The 12,517-nt window shown below is 41.0% G+C and overlaps 1 protein-coding gene across 1 annotated transcript in view; it reads left to right on the top strand.

The window, feature by feature from the left end:
• The first annotated feature begins 304 nt into the window (after window positions 1-304).
• Window positions 305-12,517, top strand: part of LOC118120774 (F-box-like/WD repeat-containing protein TBL1XR1) — a 38,998-nt gene continuing 26,785 nt past the window's right edge. Inside the window, exon 1 of the mRNA XM_035176034.2 lies at window positions 305-659. The gene's annotated coding sequence lies outside the window, so the exon portion shown is untranslated. The remainder of the gene's footprint in view (window positions 660-12,517) is intronic.

Consider the following 12,517-nt stretch of genomic DNA (forward strand, 5'->3'; position numbering starts at 1 on the left):
CGCTAAAGAAGTTCAAATATAAAATGTAAGCAATAACATTACACATTTTGATGTATTGCTTCAAATAAATAACCAAAAAACGTCCTTCTTCAGGCAGCTTTAGCGAGCAGAACACCTAAAGGAGCTATTTACTAACCATAATGTGGGGGTTGGGAAATCGCATGGGCGTCAAATGAACGTCAACTGTATATCTGCACATTGTTTTGTTGATTTCCCGCCAACCCCAGCCAACCACCCTCCTCCACACTGCGACACCCATTTTGATGTTTATGTGAGTGGAGCGCGCTTCCTGCAGAGCGGAGCCGGGGCCTGGCTCATTTTCGCCTGGCGGGTCAGCTGCTGTGTTTCAGTCTGGAGCCGCTGGCTGCTACTGAACCGTTTGGCTCTTTTCTCTACTAGCGAGCAAAGCTACAATCCAGAGACCTACTGTCCACCCAGCGCCTCTTTCCTGGGGATTTATCACTCTATGTGCCCGCGTATCCAAACACACCGCTCACTGGGGACCCCCGGCAGCGGCTGGCCGGCTCTGCGGGCCGTTATAACGCTTCGGTCGAGGTTGAATCAGAGGCAGAGAGCAGCGGTGGTGGAGGAGGAGGAGGAGATCCCATATTAGGAGCACAGAGGAGCAGGCACCCCCCTTGTGTGATCTGGAGCTTCTGGTGAGTGTTTATCGCCATTTTACCTTATTACCGCCATTATAAATGATGCCCCCGCGCACACCGGTGCCCGCTGACTTTAGACACTGGCCGTGTGCGCGTTACGGTGTCGCCGTGGACGTGTATTTGTGTGTTTTCTCTCCGGGTGGGGGATGGGCAGCGTCAGCGCGTGAGGGGGGGGGCGCGCGCGCGGCGTGCATGTGCTCACAGGGCAGTTTCTCGTGCGTGGTTTGTATTTGTGATCGCGCCCTTCCTCCTGCAACTACTGTGAATTAAAGGATGTGATCTCTAACCCTCAGCAGTGGACACATCGTCTCCACAGATTCCACGCGGCTGGAATACACAATGAAATGTTGTGTGTGAACTTTTTTTACTCTACGCTATTTATTTTGGTGACTTTGGATCCTGTTTTTGGACATTATTAATCCATGCCCTTCTTTCTTGTTTACTTTGTGTTAGTTTGTACCTCATTTCTAAGTGTCCCCGTGTAAGTGTTGTTTATAGAAGGCAGCAGAATAACAGCATTCATAAATCAAAAGTGAAACTGCACAGCCAGGAATTTGTGCCACAGTTGTAGTGACTAGTTTGTGGAGTTGTGCTTTACAAGTCCATAGTTATTGTTTCATTGTAAACAAATGTTGCTGTTTGGTTTTGATTATGGTCTCCAGCGTACAGTAGATCCCCTAAATGTGCCAAAGTGCAGTGAACACTTTCATATTATTTTATTACCTTTGTGTCAAATCTCATTCAAAGCTTACTAGAGGGCTGTGCAGCTGGTTGCTCCAAAGCCATGGGTGGTGTGGGGGAGGGGTGAACACACACACTCACTCACACACACACACACACACACACACACACACACACACACACACACACACACACACACACACACACACACACACACACACACACACACACACAGGAGGGCCACTTGCCAACCTTGTGAAGCTCAACTCAATGACACAATGTACCAGTCCCAGATAGGCCTTCAGTATCTGTGCAAGGAAGGAAAAGGTTGGTAGTAGAGCCATGCTAATCAGGTTAGGGCATTTGTAGGCATCCATTGAGATCTGAGTCGTATAATTTGGCTCATTGGCACAAAACACATTCTGTATGATACATTGTAGTAGCCTGTTGCCTCAATGATTCTTCTCTCTATAGCCTCTGTTACTTGGTTCTGATCAGATGTTGCTGCTAATATGTAAAGTGGGTTATGTAAATGGTAATGTATGAGGATGTGCCCTGATGTCTTAGAGGCGCTAAGCTCATTATTTAAATTATTGGAATGCCTTGGAGAGCAGTATCACACAAAAACCCTTGATCATCCAAAGACAAAAAATAGCTTCTGTTTATGTGATTATGTTGGTCTCTGTTTATAGTAGGGCCAGACTGACCAATACTGGATTTCTTAAGCATTGGTATTCGTATCAGATAACAGTCTTTTAGTGTGCTTTAGCGTAAACACAGAAGCACAACATCTGCTGCCAATATCTGTAGTTTTTTAAAGTTTTCCCTTATCACTATTTCCGTTACACCCCCCCCCACTAAAGTGAAAACACGGCTTATCATCCAGTATTTGGTGGTTTGAACATAGTGAATATATCCAACATATCTTTTTTTTTGCTTTGATGTGATCATATGACAGGTCTGTTTAATCAGCTGTTTTGGATTTGGATCTGGCCAGTAAACCTCTGCTGCACAGGTGCACAACAAATGTGTAGGCTCTCTCCCCTTAGTGGTGTATTAAAGTGCAACATTTGACAGAACATGTAAGGCAACACGTACTCTTCTCTTCTGTGCTCGTATGTTGATGCTGGCTCAGTGTGTCAAGCAAGGACAGCTGCCAAACATGAAACAAGTATTTTTATGTGGCCACTGGCATACGTAGTCTGCAGCTGTTGGTACATCTTCATGAGATGAATGCTCAGATTGTCTCAGGTGCAACTATAGGCCCTGTTTGTCTTTGGTATTTGAAGAGAGTCTCCCTCTTTTTTGTCACCTCTTGAAAAACAATGCAAGAAATGCTCTATGCATTTATATATTGCAGAAAGAAAGACAGTGGAGCTGTAGTTAGTACAGAAGCTAAGTGGCTTTGACTGAATTCAGATGCCTCTTTACCAGAAACAAAAATCCAATTCATTCAGTCTGGAGGGGATACGTATCCCTGGATATTGCCTCTATTGCTTTTGTTTTTGTGCTGTCATGATCCCAGCCCTGACTTCTTTTAGTTTTGTATTAGTTAATTGTTACGACATGGTTGTTGTTATGTCACAAATGATTATACATTAAGCACTAATTATTTACTGGTTTGTGATGATTTGCTGGGAACAATACAGGAAGACAACGGCGTAGAAATCCAATAACCTGGTCTTTGTTGTGCTGTTACAGCTGCCTCTGTATACCCAATTCTCAATGTACACCAGATAATGTGTGCATCTTCGCTGACCTTCATCAAGAACAGGGTCACACCTGCACATGTAATGTGGGTTGTTTGATAAAGAAAGGTCTGACCAATTAATTGGTCAATTATATGCAGCATGTGCTGGGCTCCCACTCTGCTCCACTGCTGAACCTTTTAGCACATAACTTAATTTCAGTGAGCAACATTAATCATAATTAATCTGGCTTGCTATATTGTAAGCTACTGTCTGGGTGCTTAATCACACCCAAACAGACCCTGACATCAAGGAGCCTCCAGAGTGGAAAACACATTATAAAATACCATCTCCAAAAAGACCCCATTTCTGTCTTGTAACATCTTGACTGTTTGTCATGTAGCATTTAGCTGTTTCACTCTGCTCCACCTCCCGTCAGAGCATATTACATACATGTTACCACAACTATCCCCGAAACATACGAAATAGTAATCCAACATCATTCAACAATAAGTGCGGTCCAAAAGACCTTCTTGTTCAAAGGAATGGGAAAGACCCAAATGTATATGACCAATGATTCTCGGGGACTGCCATAATTGTTAGAGAAAATACACACAGTAATGTTTCTGTAGAATTAGGTTAGAAAAAAGGACGATGTAAAAAAATTACTTATTTAAATTAGTACATTTTGGGCCTGTATTAAGCTGAATAATATTCACCACTTGCACATCAAATTGTTTACATGGCAACATCATAATAATCTAATTCAAAAGCCCAGCAACAGAGCTTACTGTTCTTAAAACCTAGTGCTTTTGGTTGTAGCCCATAAGTCTGTTATATTATATTGCAGCCGACTGAAAGGTGTTTCTACTATTATGTCCATCCTCTAGTGGATCTCAATGGCTGAAAGGAGAAAACAGCACATTCTCAAAGCCAAACTGTCCCTTTAGTACACCTACCAATCATTGATATCAGAATACATGATGGGAGTATATGAGGTTGCCAATATCAACGACAAATCAGTACCGGCATCTGTTTCTGTAAACACAAACCACTGCAGTGGCATGAATGGGTAATATCTTATCTTAGGAGAAGTAAAATAATACAAGCAACATCAAATGCCATCAGTTTCCTACAGTGTTGTGGTGAGTTAGTGTAATAAGGACTCACACGTCAGGTCTTGAGCAGTGTTTTCAGTCCTTGTAAAGATAAACAACAGAAAGCTTTGAGTGGCTGTATTTGACTTGTGTGTTTTACAATTTCCTATGCTGTCACTGAGAAAGATGCATGGCAATCTGATTAGTATTTGAAAGCTGAGGGTCACCGCTTGTTGACCATCCTCAGATTGGCCCATTTCCCTGACTACACTGCAAGCAAGTTTTCTATTAATGACCATCCTGTACCAGACACCAGCATTTAAAATGGAGCAGTGAGAGTAATCTGTGCTGCCTCTGTCTGTTTATAGTCACTCGTTTCTTTGAACAGCTTCACTTGGTAATTTCGACAGTGAAGAACTGGATGTAACTGGAAGGCTTTTTCTGAAATATAATGCGAAGACTGTGTCTTATATCCTGGATTTTCTAATTTGTCCTTGATGTTGTTTTTCCTAGAGCCAACAAATGAGCACATGACACAAGAATATGGTTAGTTACAGTGGAGGCAGCTGAGTCATGTCATCTACACAGGACACATTGATTAGTTGGCCTTATTAAATCACAGAGTGGTGGAGTAGTACAGTTACATAACCAGTGCTCGTCTGTGTTGTGAATTGAAACAGGAAAGGCAAAATGGACAAAGAAATGCAGTGAGTGAAAATGTCTTCCTTAGTTGGGTAATGGCCTGACATGAGATGGAAAGACACACAAATATGGATCAGCGCTCGATCCTCGACATGTGCACAGGTGATGAGAGATCTTAGTCATGAATTGAAATAAAATTAACCCAACCTGAGCAATAATTTTAGTGATGCCAGTACAGGGCTCCTAATTTGCTCATTTTTATTTTACATTAAAACGCAACTCTGGGGAAATGGAGCTCTTTCTTTGCAACGTGATAGGCTGTGTTAAAACCTGTTGTCATCACTGCCTCTTCTGCAGACTGATTATTAGATTCCTGCTGCTGGCAAAGGCTTTGAAATTCCATCAGTGTATTAAGTCCCTGCATAGTTTTAAGCCTCATGTTGCCAGTTTGCTTTACCAGTGTATCAAGTCGTAAGTTTGCGGCACATTCAGCGAATTTAGTTTTACCCGCGAAATAAGGCAGGTATCCAGAAATACACCAGCCAGGAACACCTTGTTAAGTGCACTCTGTAGTATTGTGCTAATCCACAATTACCATGCAAACATTGTGTTGTCATTTTTAATGCTAACACTTAAGGTACATGGCGTTCATTTCTTTGCACCATGACAGCCATTTAGACTGCGCAACACGTTTCTGTGACCTTTTTGTTTTAATGCAAGATCATGTACTGATTCCTCATCGAAACTGTCCCCATTAGAAATGTGTGACTGTAGTGGGACAGGAGAGTCTTAAAAATCTTTCATTTTCATCTCATTTTGATTTTTGAACCTTCTACATCCGGCGTAGAATAGTCTCAATCCCACAATGGTATGATTACGATAAGCCTCGTTTTAGCTCTCAATCACTAGCTATCTTACAGACACATTCCCATAGGTAACTTTTGCGTAAATTTCATGGAATCTTACCCTGATCCTAACCTTTACATCTGAATAAAAAAAATCTTATTTTTCCCAATTGAATACATTGCCTTTGTCCTTGATTGGACGACTTGTCTCCACTGGTGCACCTACTTATAGAATTTAGAAGCATTGTCTCCAGAAATGGTTGCAAAAAACAACTAAATGACTCAGTCTGAAGTCCTGCAGTAACTTGATGATTGACTAAATGAAATTGACCTGGAAATTTGTGATGTTGTCTAAACAGTTAAGCAATGGCTCCACAAAATAAACAGGATTCCCAGAAAGCAACTCTTGCTGTTTGTCTGACCATTGTCCTAAGTTGCCCTTTCATACTTGCAGCACACAACTGGAGATGGTCTGTGAAAGACTCACAGAACATACTTTGATTGTGGAGAGGGGTGGCACCTGGACAGAATGTGCAGGAGAGAGGTGATGTCAACACTCCTACTTTCTCGCTGGTCTGGACTAGCTCCTTTTCCCACATTAGCTCAACCGGACATTACACAAACTTTGCTCTTGGGAGCTGTGAACTAGGTTCTGTTTAATGTCCAGTGCAACTGATTCAGACGTTTGCTTTCGCACATAGAGCTCCTGCGGTGATGTCTAGAATAGTTCAGGTTTGCAATGCATGTGTGAAAGTAGCTTTTGACTGTGATAGGTCAGGCCCATTCCCCCTCATTGGAACATAATACCGCATATTGTAATGCTGGAGTCTGATGGAAAGGTGTGGCCTAAATACTCTCGACACATACAGTAACTATGCATTCCATTGCAGCACAATAACACCATTAAGTACAACCTCCAAAATGAGTACAGAGTAGAAACAAAACCTGTCAGACGATGTTAAATGTTAAAACTCAGTGATCTGATATTTTGTGGTGTGGAAAGATATTTATATAAATTCATATTTTCTTCTCTTTTTTTTTTATACAAGAAATCAACATTTACATTAAAAACATTGATGAGTTAAGATTGAGAAGCTTGATTATAAGCTAAATCTAAAGCATAGCTAGATTAATTTTCAAGCCACAACAACTGTAGTAGGATTAGCTTCATCGTTAACAATGTAATCTTAATAAGATTGAAAGAGGTGAAAGTTTAAATGTTGATTGTGTGTTGATTTTGGGAAGAGTAGTCAGAGTCTCAGCTAATCAACATATCTACTGTTTTAAACAACCACTTAACTGGGATTTGGGGGATTTAGAGCTCTGGGCAACTTGTCTGTTCAATTTGTGACGCTAACTTGAGCTCAGGCAGCTCTAGTGAACATAAACATCAAAAGAGTCATAAAATATTCACATCAGTCGCAAGTTAGATCTGTCCTTCACTATTTGACTTTTAAAGTCTATTGGCTCCATCTTACACCCAACGCAAAGAGATGCCAAATGGGACCGGAGGGTCTTAGTTAGTTTTAGTATCCAGTACCATCCAGTACCCTCATTCACCCAACCTCTGTCGTTGACTGCACCAAGGATTGGTTAGACACTCGCAGAAGTTTACGATTGTATTATTTCATGTGTTATCGGTGATGTTTACATTCGATTTTGGTTATTGCTGACAGGTAATTTCATTGAAAAATCTTATGAAGTTGAATACACTGAAGATCTGCAAACAAAAAGAAAATCCAAACCAATTGGCACCATGTGAGTTAGGGTCGTAGTGAATGGGCAAATCAGTGTGGATACCCATTGTTTGCTTCTTTTACCACAATTACTTAACTATGGCGTTATCAATGACAATATCTTATTTAAATTGAGCCAGCCAATGGCTGCGCAAATCCAAAGTGTGCATCACTTTGGTTTTTATGTGTTGATCAGCTGGAACATTTTGGGAAAATATTTCTCCACCAGCTATGGAAGTATCGGTAAGGTTGACAAATTATTAAAGGTGCAAAATGCCAATCTCTTTTATTTCTGTGTAGTATTGCCTTATTCGATATAATTTTATAATGCAAAAACATCTCTCTCTCTCTCTCTCTCTCTCTCTCTCTCTCTCTCTCATACAAGCACACACAGTTGACAGCAGTCACATGGTGTGTGGCAACCCCAGGGGTCAAGTTCAACACTGCAAAGAATGCGTCTGTGCTGGGTGGGTGCCCCCCCCCATTTACCCATAAGGCTTTGAAGTGTGCAGGCCTGCAGCTCCTCTTTCTCTCCACTGCAGAGAGTGAGGGTGATTATTCTTACCCTGCAGCTTCCGTCCCACATTGCCAGTACACAGCTTAGCCGCCTGTAACAATTAGAGGTTATTCATTTGAATATATTCCAAGTGATACAGGTTCAGATGATAAACCAGTAAGGTGACATTATTATGACTGATTTGGTTCAAATGTCCTGATATTAGGTTATATAGTTTTCATATTCAGTCTCCATTTAGACCAACAGAAGTGCTTTCCTGTACATTTCCGTGAGGCCACAGCAGGAGTGCTGTGTAGATGGCTCTTTAAAAGAATATGATCTGAGCTCACCCTATAACACTGTGTAGTCCAACTTCATCCGGCTACAAACTGTGTTGGCCAGGCAGGTATCCAGAAATACACAAACCAGGAACACCATGTGAAGTGCACTGTGTAGTATTGTGCTAATGCAGAATTGCCATGCAAATATTGTTTTGTCCCTTTTAATGCTAACACTTAAGTGTTTAATTTGATTCTGCGTAGATTCTTTGGATTTGGACTGCCGACTCCTTGTTTCATTGCAATACCCTTTTTGTTACACATGTTGGATTTTGTCAATTGAGTGTGATTTTGGACTTGTCGCATGACCTGAATCTGCGATTGATAGGTATGTCTTAGCCAATGGGAACACAGTAGACTTGTGCAATTTACATTTATTATTTTATCCTGTGATTTAAGCACAAATAAGTACTGTCCCAACCGCGGATTTGGAGTATCGTTACAGCCCTACCATTTGTAAATATTACTATATAGTAAGGCATGACTCACCCTACTCTGCCTCTTAGTGGCCCACTCTGATACTCTTATCCTAACTAACCAATCAGAGGCAGACTAAGGTAGATGATGCGTGCTGTCAATAACTGAATGGTGTGGACTAGAGGTGACTTAGAAGTGGGTGCTATGATTATTGAAAGTGGGCGTATGCCATATATCATCATATGCCCTGCACCAAACCACTGATTAAATCTTTAATCAGTCTTTATTCTTGCATTCTCCCAAACTGTTACTGGTTATCCTAATGTTAGCTTTTTACCTCTGTTTGTATTAAGGCTTCAATATAAGTAGTGTTATTTTGTAAAGCGTTTCTTGTTGAACAAGACACGCAAGTGTCATTAACCTTTGTTTGCTCTATAAAGATCCCTGCGCACTTCCAAAACTGAAAGATATGAACCTTGCACTGTTTACTGTACTGGTCCTTACTTATTGACACACCAGAAGGCTCAGTGTAAAGTTGAAACAGTAAGAATAGTATTTAATATAGAAGAAATGTGGTCATTATAATTATGTGTGATAGGTCTTGATTTAATTAAGGATGGACCACCCATACAGAGCTAAAATAATGCAAACCACAAGGCAGCATAATGAAGTGCCCCCAATCTTCCTTGGAATGTAAACACAGGCTTTGTTCAATTTGATGTCAGAAGCACTTGTAGTTTAATATTGTTGCCTTGGGTAACCCTTGCTTCTAAAAGAAGCTCTGTGTTCAGATTAGTGATTCTGCCTCTGCTGTGGAAGAGTCTCCACTGATAGCTGCAGGTATGACAGCATGACAACTGGCCTGATGTTATCAGTGCACAGCTACTGCCTCTGTTGCTGCTTATCTGCTGCTTTTTCTGCTTTAGCAAGTTACTTCAATTGACTGTATTGCTGAGCATGTCAAGCTCTCTATTCTCACTTTTGGTTTTTAACCAGCATAAACAAAAGCAGACGTTTCATTACCATCAGCCTTTAGACCTGAAAACACAGTCTATCGCTTAACTTTTAATATTTCCAATTTATAAAATGAAAAATATATGCTCTTATTTGCCACATTCATAATATTATCCATAAACGTAAGAAAATCTGACACTGCCTTGGATATTGAGTTTGGCTGGAGTGCCAATTTGCCTGAATCCTATAAAGGGCAGGATAGGCAATGTTGGCCTAAACTCTGATATGGTAGCATCCAGGATGTCTTACATCATATTAACAAATTGTTTAGTTCTTCCTTTATTTATTTATCTGTTCATACATGCCAGCTACAGCCGCTAGCTGGGGTTTTTGGGATGTCTGTCTATCTGTCCATCCTGTTCTCATTAATGTGATATCTCAAGAATGCCTCAAAGGAATTTCTTAAAGTTTCAGAGGAGGAACTAAATGAGCATACTGGATGTATGTCAAATATATCCAGGAGCAGGACAAATAATTATTCAATACAGTTGGCAAATTTCAAAACTTTCGTTAATTTCATTCTCACAAGGCAACCCTTTAATTTACAGATAGTCTATTGGCCAGTTTCAAATTTGGCACACACGTTAGTTTGGACTCATGGATGAACTAATTAGATTTGATAGTCAAAGGTTATTATGATGTGACAAAACGTTTTTTGGTACGTAACTCAACAAATAATGTGCTAAACATGACACATTTTCAGACAAATGTGTAATTGAATAATGTTCTGCTGAAACATTTTCAGGCCATTATTTAACAACATATCTCAGGAATGGAAGAGTTTCAATTTGATTGGGGCACTGTTTATCTATCCCTGTAACAAGCTCTGTGTAGCTTGGATCTAGTAGGTTACTAGGCAAGGTTTCTCCCCTCTGATGAGGTGTCGCTTGTGTAATTAATGAGTGGAAGTTGAGGTGCATTTAACTCCAGCTAAATATCAGCGGATCTTTGTAGTGCTCCAATGTATTGTATTGCATTATTATCAGGATAGCTTGGACTCAGTGCTGCTTTAGAAGTCAATGTGTTTATGTGTGAGACAGGCTTAAGTCCATAGTGTCTATGCTTTAGTTGAGCTGGTCTCACATGGCTTTGGATTGGCCAGCATTCAAAGACTGATCTCATTGTGGATTTGTGGAGTTAGCATGTACGTCAGATCTGACCCATATTTATGATGTGGCATGGCTGTTATAAATGAAAGGCCTGTGGTCCATAAGCTTCCCTTATGTATAGGGGAACAGTGTGTGTTATGGGAGAAAAGAGAGATTTACTTTTCTGTTTGTAAATTTTACATATTTGAAAACAGGGCACTCTAATTACTGTGGTAAAATGTTCAAAGGGCAGAACTTTAATAAAGGTAAAGCAATGGGCAATGGCTATGTTAAATTGGGATCTTACAAACTACAACACCACCTTCCCACTGCATTCGTCTCTGTATGAGAGCGCTAGATTTGCTGCGTGCGAGTGGGGGGATTGACAGACGCGCGGAAATGTCTGTCAACAGACGCGCGAAAATGAAAATAACTGAAAGCAAACAAATATGGGCCCAAATTTTCCAGACTTTACCCACAGGTCGTGTCTGAAAACGGCTTTAGTGAGGTAGCGTTAGCAGTTGGAAACAACATGTGTTGGCAGTTGGTAACAAGAGGCTAAGCAGATAGGCAAGTCTTGTAGCTAAGCTAATATGCTAATATGAGAGTAAGTAAATAAACATTATAGCTAAGAAGACTGTCATGTGCTAATTTGTTTCAACCATTCCAAATCCATTACCTGAAAGAGCTTTGTTGAGAAAAAACACATCTGGATGGATCTTTATTCTGGGAAAAAAAACTGTATTATGTTTCCCTTAAAACTCTACTACTCCACATTCCTTCAAAAACTGCAATGCATCTTGCAGCAGCAGAAGTGTTTCGAAAATGACAATTCTTCTAAACGGGAGAGCGAAATAACCTTTTAACATCCCAGTGATATCTTCCCCTATAGAGGGGTCCATCCTAGACCCAGATAACCACCCTCTACTGTGAGCGAGCCCCAGTGCCCCCCCCTAAAAACACTCATTAACTATGTCACTATCGTTATTATAAGTATGACTCATGATTACTTTTATGTGTACTACGTCAAGTTTTTCACATCACCCAGTTATTTAAAATGGGCTTCTTTGGGAAACACTGCTCATTCCTGCCATGACAGGGTCGTATCCTTTAGCAAGCCCTCAGCAACCTGCAACTTTTCAGTGTTTCTCTGGCCACACCCAACTACTGCTTTCTTTGTGGTAACATTATCCCTCCTTTTGCTCTGCAGCCTCAGTCTAACCAGAACTGTCGAGAGACGCAGCAGAGACAGGAAAGACATAGGCATCCAGGGAAAGTGCGACTAAAGGGGACCTAAGAGAATGTAGCACAGGAGGAATCAAGGTCAGGGGAAAAAGGGAAGGAAGCAGTGGGCAAGGCTAGGGAGCTTGGAAACAAATAATGTTCAGTGATTTCCAGTGGACGTTGCACTATTATGCAATCCAGCCCCTCTGTCTGCAGCTGTATTAATTAGCACAGAGTTGAATCACAGAACCATTACAGGCTCTACAGAGAGTGTTGATTTCAAAGCTTTTACATGACACAACTTGTTTTAACTATATTGTCGCAGAAGAATTCAGAAGGTTTTTAAGAAGATCAGTTCTGTGTGTGAGTGATTAAATACAGCAGAGGAGCAGAGTCACTTGTTGACCGGCACTGAGTAATGCGCCTCGATGCAGTGGTGCTTTTTAGGGGGGGCCAGCAGGCCACCCTGATACAGTGAAGGCTATATACGTTTTTCACCACACAAGCCTTAGTGGATTGATGCAAAAAAAAATCCCAGTGGAAACACTGTACCATAATGATTTGGTTGATACTGTCCAGCATCAACCAA

The sequence above is a fragment of the Hippoglossus stenolepis genome, chromosome 14, assembly GCF_022539355.2.
Source record: "Hippoglossus stenolepis isolate QCI-W04-F060 chromosome 14, HSTE1.2, whole genome shotgun sequence".
Classification (NCBI taxonomy): domain Eukaryota; kingdom Metazoa; phylum Chordata; class Actinopteri; order Pleuronectiformes; family Pleuronectidae; genus Hippoglossus; species Hippoglossus stenolepis.